Source organism: Limulus polyphemus, unplaced genomic scaffold (genome assembly GCF_000517525.1).
Source record: "Limulus polyphemus unplaced genomic scaffold, Limulus_polyphemus-2.1.2 Scaffold1395, whole genome shotgun sequence".
NCBI classification, from domain to species: Eukaryota; Metazoa; Arthropoda; class Merostomata; order Xiphosura; family Limulidae; genus Limulus; species Limulus polyphemus.
Genome location: NW_013667005.1, coordinates 175,009 through 183,031, shown reverse-complemented (window position 1 = coordinate 183,031; position 8,023 = coordinate 175,009). Strand labels below are relative to the sequence as shown.

The window sequence follows — 8,023 nt, the reverse complement described above, 5'->3', positions numbered from 1 at the left end:
ATTAAAATTTAACGACATTTGCACTTCTAACTTCAAAGAGCCCGGCATGGTCAGGTGGTTAGGGCACTCGACTCGCAATCAGTGAGTCGCGAGTTCGAATCCCCGTCCACCAAACAAGCTCGCCCTTTCTAGCTGCCTTCCCTCTAGTCTTACACTGCTAAATTAGGGACGGCTAGCGCAGATAGCCCTCGTGTAGCTTTGCGCGAAATTCCAAAAAACAAACAAACAAACATGTTGTGATTTTTTCAGGAATAAAGTTATTTATAAAAGAATGCGTTTATATAGCGGATCAAGTCTTAATGATAAGAATGCTTACATGGATCACATTATAATTAGAAATGTAAGAAAACATTATCAGCTTCCCGAAGTAACACTTCCACAATAAATAGTTTCCTAAAACTAATTAATGATTTTCCTCTCGCTCAACTAATGAAAAAAACGATACCATAGCAACTAAATAATGAAAAAAAAACGATACCATAGCAACTAACTAATGAAAAAACGATACCATAGCAACTAAATAATGAAAAAACGATACCATAGCAACTAAAAAATTCAAGATTTTTCTTGTTTCATCAGGTTACTGAAAAATTAGTACCTCAGAAGATGAACTATATATATATCTTCATTTTTAATTTGCATAGTTAGGTTTGTTTGTAATTGAGCACAAAGCTACACATTGGGCTATCTGTGCTATGCTCACCACGGGTATCGAAACCCGGATTCTTGTGTTGTAAGACCGTAGACATTCCGCTGTGCCACCGGGGGACTGCACAGTTAGGTAAATGCACTACACGACCAGCTGTATATTTTGACGAAACATGCTCGAAGGTTATACTTTGTTTTTCTTGTTGAAATTCAACTGGGCTGCCTTTTTTTTTAAACAAATTACAGACAGAAATTTTACGTTCGAGCATGCGCATACTTTTTTTCGATTAGTTAGTTTGAGAAAAATTTACAAACTTAACATTTTCCTTTATAGGGCGTTACACGATTACCAGCAAATTGGTAGTTTTTTTTAGATATATTTCAAATGTTAGGCAATGTAAATAACTTATCCTCTTGTCATTGGTTGAACGCGACACTGTCAATGAGGTCTGCGCTCGCTGTTCGAAATGTCGCTTCCAAGAACTACAGGTTAAAAAAATAAAGTTTCAACATTTTTAAGCTATCGCGAAGGAGATTTGGAGCTGTTAATAATACAAATCAAAACAAATTCTAAACAATATTAAAATGATAAGTGTTGTTGCTCTTTTGAAGTTTTCTCAACATTAAAAAAAACATTAACTGAAAACAAACAACATTTTAAGACAATTGTTACGTGAAATGTACCAGATATGCTTCCATTATTCCTAAAGTGAAGCAAGCAGATAACAGTTAATTAGCACGTATTAACTGTCCCAGTTACAACTATAGGAACGATATAGTACATGAAAAACATTTTAAATATACATATCAATATCTTCTCCTTTTCGGCAGGTGTGAGTAAGCCTAGACATGAGAGTTATTCTTTGATTAATAATGCTTCTGTGGGGGAAAAAAAAGGTGCTTTTAAGTCAATCTTTTGTTTTCGCACCAAATTTACGAAAAAAAAAAAAGGAAAAAAGTCTATATTTTAAAGTGCTTTAAAATTTGTATAAGTTCCACAGAAGGTTCGATCCTTTCAGCCTCGCTGCTATACCTGTCAACTTCCTGAGAAGTTTACGGTAGTTGATTACAATAATAGCAACCGACAGGCTTTCGTGTCGTTCTGCATGGAATCATGTAATCACGTGTCTCATCAAGGCTTCTCTCTGTGACAATAACACAACTAAAATTCAAAACACAACCTTCGATCAATTACAGAACTGAATAGCTTACAGAGTAATCCATCATATGTATGTGACTGGCTGTGAAATAGATGGTTTACTGTCTAAACTCTTTTTTTTTTTTTTACATCATGATGTAAATATTTAAGCCATTCTGGAAAGTCATTATACATTGTAATAAGTTTACCGGAAAAAACGAAGAAACATGAAGGCCTCATTTCAAATTAATTATAGGTCTTTAGGAACCAAAAACGTAACCGAATTATACATGCTGTCGTACTTAAGTTATAAGGCACATAAAATGTAAAATAATAATGATGTGACCTTTCACGTTTTTTTTTTAATTTAATTTTCTTTAAAATATAAAACAAATTATCATCATCATTAAAGTTTTATCAAGTGTGATCAAAACAACGATGGTAACCTTGTTAGTCAAACACACTCACTTGCATAAAACTAACACGACAAGTATACATTTTCAATGTACCGAAACTAGACATAAAGAAACACGTAAAATGTATTTATGTGTGAATAAGTTTTCATAATTTTTGGAATATCTTGGTAATGATGGTAGACAAGTCGTAATGATTGTATGTTTATCCACGTTTTTGTACAATTAGCTAAACGTCCAGGTTCAAAATTTCTATGGTTCAGGCATAGCTGACCCCAATTTTGAGCTGCGAACTAGAGGGGAAAACAACCAATTAGAAGCACTCACCGCCTAAATATCGGAATTGGTAGTCATTCGTATAACATACTCACAACTGGATGTGCGTTTGGTATAGCCACATCTTTAATTCAGATTCCAAGACCGATACCACAACCATTAGGCACGGTCGAGCCTACTGATTACGAAACAACAACGACAATAATTAAAAACTATTACCAGTCATTTCTTCTGGAAAACAACAACAAGAACAATAAACTAATGTATATTACGTATCTAAGGACATGATGCATGAAGAATTAATAACGCTCTTCTGGATAATTATAATATATATATCGACTCTGCAGACTATTAGAATGTTATGAAATTCAAATTATCTAAAAACATTAAGACAACACGTAAAAAACTTGAGGTCTTTTATCTCAAACAATGTGACGTTCTGGTATCATAATTCCCAGGCGCATATCTTGTTAACATAATATACAGTTTAGGAATGGTTTTTACAAGGGTAATGACACAAATGGCATACTCAACTTCAATGAAAATCACATAGCACCGATTAGCATCGACTACAAATGTTATAAATATGAAATTACAAATGAGAATTTCGGCTCACACTGTCCGAAAATTGACCACTGGACAAAAGCTGTCCACTTTCCATACCGTTTTACCTCTTCAGACACGCACATATACACTCACACGTGCACAGTTTCATCTTGTTTCTTTAACAGGAAGTTGGTTATTACAAGCTATTGTTAACACTGAAATATCGTGTGTTTTTTTTTTCTGGGTGTAAAAGCAATGATCCAACAAAGGAGGGGGGGGGGTAAGTATGAAATTCGAGAACTTTTCACTTACTACTGTGGATATTACATGACTAACCACTCTTGTCTTGGCACTGTTTTGTACGTTAGAGGGTTACACCCTTCTTGGAAAGAGCGCGGCACTGATAGAAATCAGTGTCATGATGCATATCCTTAAAGAAACTAATATATAAAAACCTTTATTTGGAATACCTTTAAAGTCAACATGCCCAGTGGGAATTAAATTTCGTCAAAGGAATCACTGAGAATCTCAAGTTTTATTACAAATGTTTGCCTATTGTATAAGATGCTTTAAAAAAATTCAAAGGTGTTCATTGTATTCTCTGACATTTCAATCAGCACATTCAAGCTGAAATTATTGTTAATGAAGTTATTACAACCATCACCTTTTCTGTACGTTTTCAATTAATCTTCGTAATATCCTGCGCTGCACGTTTTATTCAAATCACTAATTCCCATTTGTAACGGTTGAAAAAGTAAGAGAAAGAAGAGAACTTGAAGACATGCCAATTTGCGAGGGCAGCGGTTTCATTATACATAATAATTTGGTTTTGAAACAACCTTTATTATGCACAAACCTTCCTAAAAATATATCATTCTCGGTGTTTCCCTATATACGTCTTGAAACGGCCTTTCTTTAAAAAATATGATTCTCAATATACGTCTAGTAAAATTTTGTTTCTCCGGGGAAGTTGTTTGTAAGATATAGTAATTTTATTTACAATATTCTATGTATGTCTTACCATACAGAATCTCAAGGTGTTTCATTAGTTTTCTCTAGCACAATGACTACGTTACGCAGTAGTAACACGTCACAAAAATAGAGGAAACCGATGATGAGTTAACACGGAACTATCCCATGGTAAAGCATCACAAACCAGGACTTTATTGACACTTTACACGGAACTAAACCGTGACAATGTATCTGAAACCAGTAGACATATGACTTTACACGGAACTATCTCATGGTAAAGTATCCGAAACCAGTAAATTACTGACACTTTACACGGAACTAAACCGTGACAATGTATCCGAAACCAGTAGACAACTGACTTTACACGGAAATATCCCATGGTAAAGTATCCTATACCAGTAAATTACTGACACTTTACACGGAACTAAACCGTGACAATGTATCCGAAACCAGTAGACAACTGACTTTACGCGGATATATCCCATGGTAAAGTATCCCAAACCAGTAATTTACTGACACTTTACACGGAACTATCCCATGGTAAAGTATCCCAAACCAGTAATTTACTGACACTTTACACGGAACTAAACCGTGACAATGTATCCGAAACCAGTAGACATCTGACTTTACACGGAAATATCCCATGGTAAAGTACATTACTGGCATTTTATACGAAGCATGTCTGTGTTATAGTATCCAAAACCTGTACTTTGTTGGCTTCACACGTGATAATACCCTGACAAGATACCAGGCACCTACTAAATGTTGACACGTGACCTTTAGTAAGACGATGAGTGCCTTATGAAATATAATTCACAGAGCGGTCAATTCAACGTTGTTTCAGTTTTTGTTTCTATGGTTACTCCTTTACCGAAATAATGTAACTTATAACTTTTACATTTTAAATTATGTAACAACACCTACACAAAGTACGCAACATCTGCAACCCGTAAACCTAGTTACGTGATGTCACATACAAAGATCTGAGAGAGACAGCTGCACACATGTTTGATTAAACTATATGCACATAGGACTCACCATTTACGATGACTGACTATACGAAGTCTGACAGTAATTAGCGTAATAGTATACAAATTATAGTACACTATAACGCCTTAAAGAAACGAGAATTACCCCTTTTGATATCTCGAAAAATAGGAAAATAAAATAATTTGTGAAGGTTAATTATATCTTTGTTTATAATGAAATGAATAAGCCAATATATTTACTTCCAAAAAGACTTCCCAACGTTTCATTCAAAGCCCTACGAAAAGGCATGCGAAGGTCTGCTATTTGAGGCAATAGACACATTTATTGTGAAATTTAAAGCTCCTTGATACGTCCCTTACGCTTGGGAAATAAGAAATTCAATCACACATGAAGCGGTAATAATTCAAATATAACACCCCCCCCTTTTTTTTTCCATGAGGGAAAGTATGGATAAAAACCTTTAACAAACCTAAAGCTTTTATTATGATATATTCGATAAGAATTCCACAATCAGCATTAGCCCCCCAGTGGCACAGCGGTATGTCTGCGGACTTACAACGCTAGAAACCGGGTTTCGATACCCGTGGTGGGCAGAGCACAGATAGCCCATTGTGTAGCTCTGTGCTTAATTCCAAACAAACAAACAATCAGCATTAAACTAACTACTTCAGATATGTTTAAAAAAGGCAGTTTTTAACTTCTAGCATAAATGTTTTACAGTTTACAACTTTACGTAAATAAAACAGATATTTGTTTCATACATATTGAGAAAACTGCTTTTTTTTTCTGGCAAAAAAAATGTCTTGTTACAATCTTTTTTTCCCCTCAAACTTAATTTATCCTTTTTAAAAGGAGACTTTGATTTATGTTTAATCGAACTATATCGAACAAAAAATCAATGGTGATCAAATCAAAAATTGTTCACAATATCATATATATATTTGTGGCTACTAAAAATTATATAAGATATCTTCACGAAGCCAGATCCTAATTTACACAAGGTGTAATGGAACTAGAAATCATTACTGAAACTTTTAAATCAATCATAGAAACTTTTACTTAAAAACTCTGACATGGGCTCACAGTTGGTACTGTAGTACTAGAGAGCAATGAGATATTAGCATTAAAAGTATATTTTACCTTAGTAATACTTATCCTATGTTATATCTACTTTTGTTTAGAATATACTGATATAGAGCTTTTGAATTTCACTAGTTTCTTACCTGTAACTTGGATTTGTTTTGTTTGTTTTTTTCAGTCGGAAGGCAGATTTGAGAAGTTAAACCTAGTTTACTAATACTGTAGTAATATTAACTAGTACCACTTAAACTGAACTATTACGAACATCTGAACAAGATCTCTCAGGGTAATTGTCACCAACAGGCAATAGGCACATCGTTTCCACACTGATTTAAGAGTGGTTCCAACGCTAGTTTATATGCAGAAAATATAATCCTGCTTTACAGTAACATGGCCTTCTTGTGTGTTTTCCGCTAAGTGCCAGCCTAGATTAGAAAGCTCGTAACACAGCACAAGATAATGCACGAAAGTTGTTTGTCTCTGTTTACTGGGGAAAAAGTTTAAAGTGCAACAGCTCTGAACAATCTAATCTGTGTGTATGCAGTCAGTAGTCTAAACATGGCCTCAAGCAGAAGTCACTAGACAGAACAGAACTGCAAGAAACACCACCAACTCTTCCCTTCACCATGAACTAGCCAACATATACACACGCTGAAGCTGATCTGAGCACTCGCATTTCCTCACGTGAAGCCTGTTTCTCATTGGACGCAGGTGTGATCCGAATGATTTCAGCGTCCTCAAGCGGTAGGTAGTTCAAATTCGCGTACAAAGTAGGGTAAGCGCTCGCTTCGAACGGTTTCGGTAACTATGAATACGTCAGGGGTGGGAAAATATCTACTGTGTTAGAGCAAGGAAACAAATGAGCCGCCAACCAGGTTCACATGGCTAGTCATGGATGGAACAATGCTGTAGACCATAATAGAATAGTTAGGTGGTCGGAAGAGGCCCAACTATCTAACACACATCCAAGGCTGAATAAATAATGTTCAATTATTAATAGAGCTGACTTGGCAAAATCTCATAGGTCTTTTATCAATTGAAAACAAAAATGTCGAACCCACAGTATGCATGGTATTTCACACTGTTACTAAATACGACTTCAATAATCCCAGGAAATTTTATGCATGCACAAAATACGTCTGTTGATTTGTAAATGTTTTCATTACCAGTTGGTCTCGTAACAAGTAATTCATTTCTCATTATGATGCTTGCTTGAGCGGCGAACATGGTGAAGCTTTAGGAAAGTTTCCATGTGTTAATTTATATGCGAAAATAATTCATTTTTCTGGTCTGTATTGCAGTTGTCTCCGTGTCAGCAGCAACTTACGGACTTCCAACGCTAAAATGCGGGGTTCGATTCCGCGCAGTGGACAGAGCTCAGGTAACCTATTGTGTGGCTTTGAGTTAAAACAAATCACACACAGATATGAAAAGGTCCATAAAAGAACTGGCCTGTGATTACACATATAATTTGGTGAAAAAAAGAAATAAGTTCAGATTTTTCTCAATGACTACAAACTCTTACCGCTCATTTCAAAATCTAAAGAATTAAGATAACATATAATGGAAATATATATACGATTCTCTAAATCTCAATCTTACCCAGCTGTGTATAAGTTACTGTTCTATTGGCAGTTATCTAATTAATAATATCTTTGTTCTCATTTTTATATCTGTTTATATATATATATATTAGTTTTAATTTACTTCTGATATTATTTTATCACAAATCGCATCTTTATTTATTTTATTTCAATACTATTCTGCCAGTGTGTAACTTAACAAGACCGACAATTATGAAACAATGAGAAAAAATATTACGTTACAGTGAATGTTTATTTGGAACTTTATAAACTACTACTTGAAATGTATTAAAATACAATGCAGCACAAAAAGTTCATTATGTACTGTCACCATTTAGTTTTGGTTGAGAAAAAAAAAAAAACAACAAGCCACGAGA

General features: G+C 34.7%; 1 protein-coding gene across 1 annotated transcript in view; it reads right to left on the bottom strand.

Moving 5' to 3' along the window:
• LOC106463394 (latrophilin Cirl-like) overlaps window positions 1-6,697 on the bottom strand; it is a 122,064-nt gene extending 115,367 nt beyond the window's left edge. Inside the window, exon 1 of the mRNA XM_022390872.1 lies at window positions 6,207-6,697. The gene's annotated coding sequence lies outside the window, so the exon portion shown is untranslated. The remainder of the gene's footprint in view (window positions 1-6,206) is intronic.
• Between the last annotated feature and the right edge of the window lie 1,326 nt (window positions 6,698-8,023).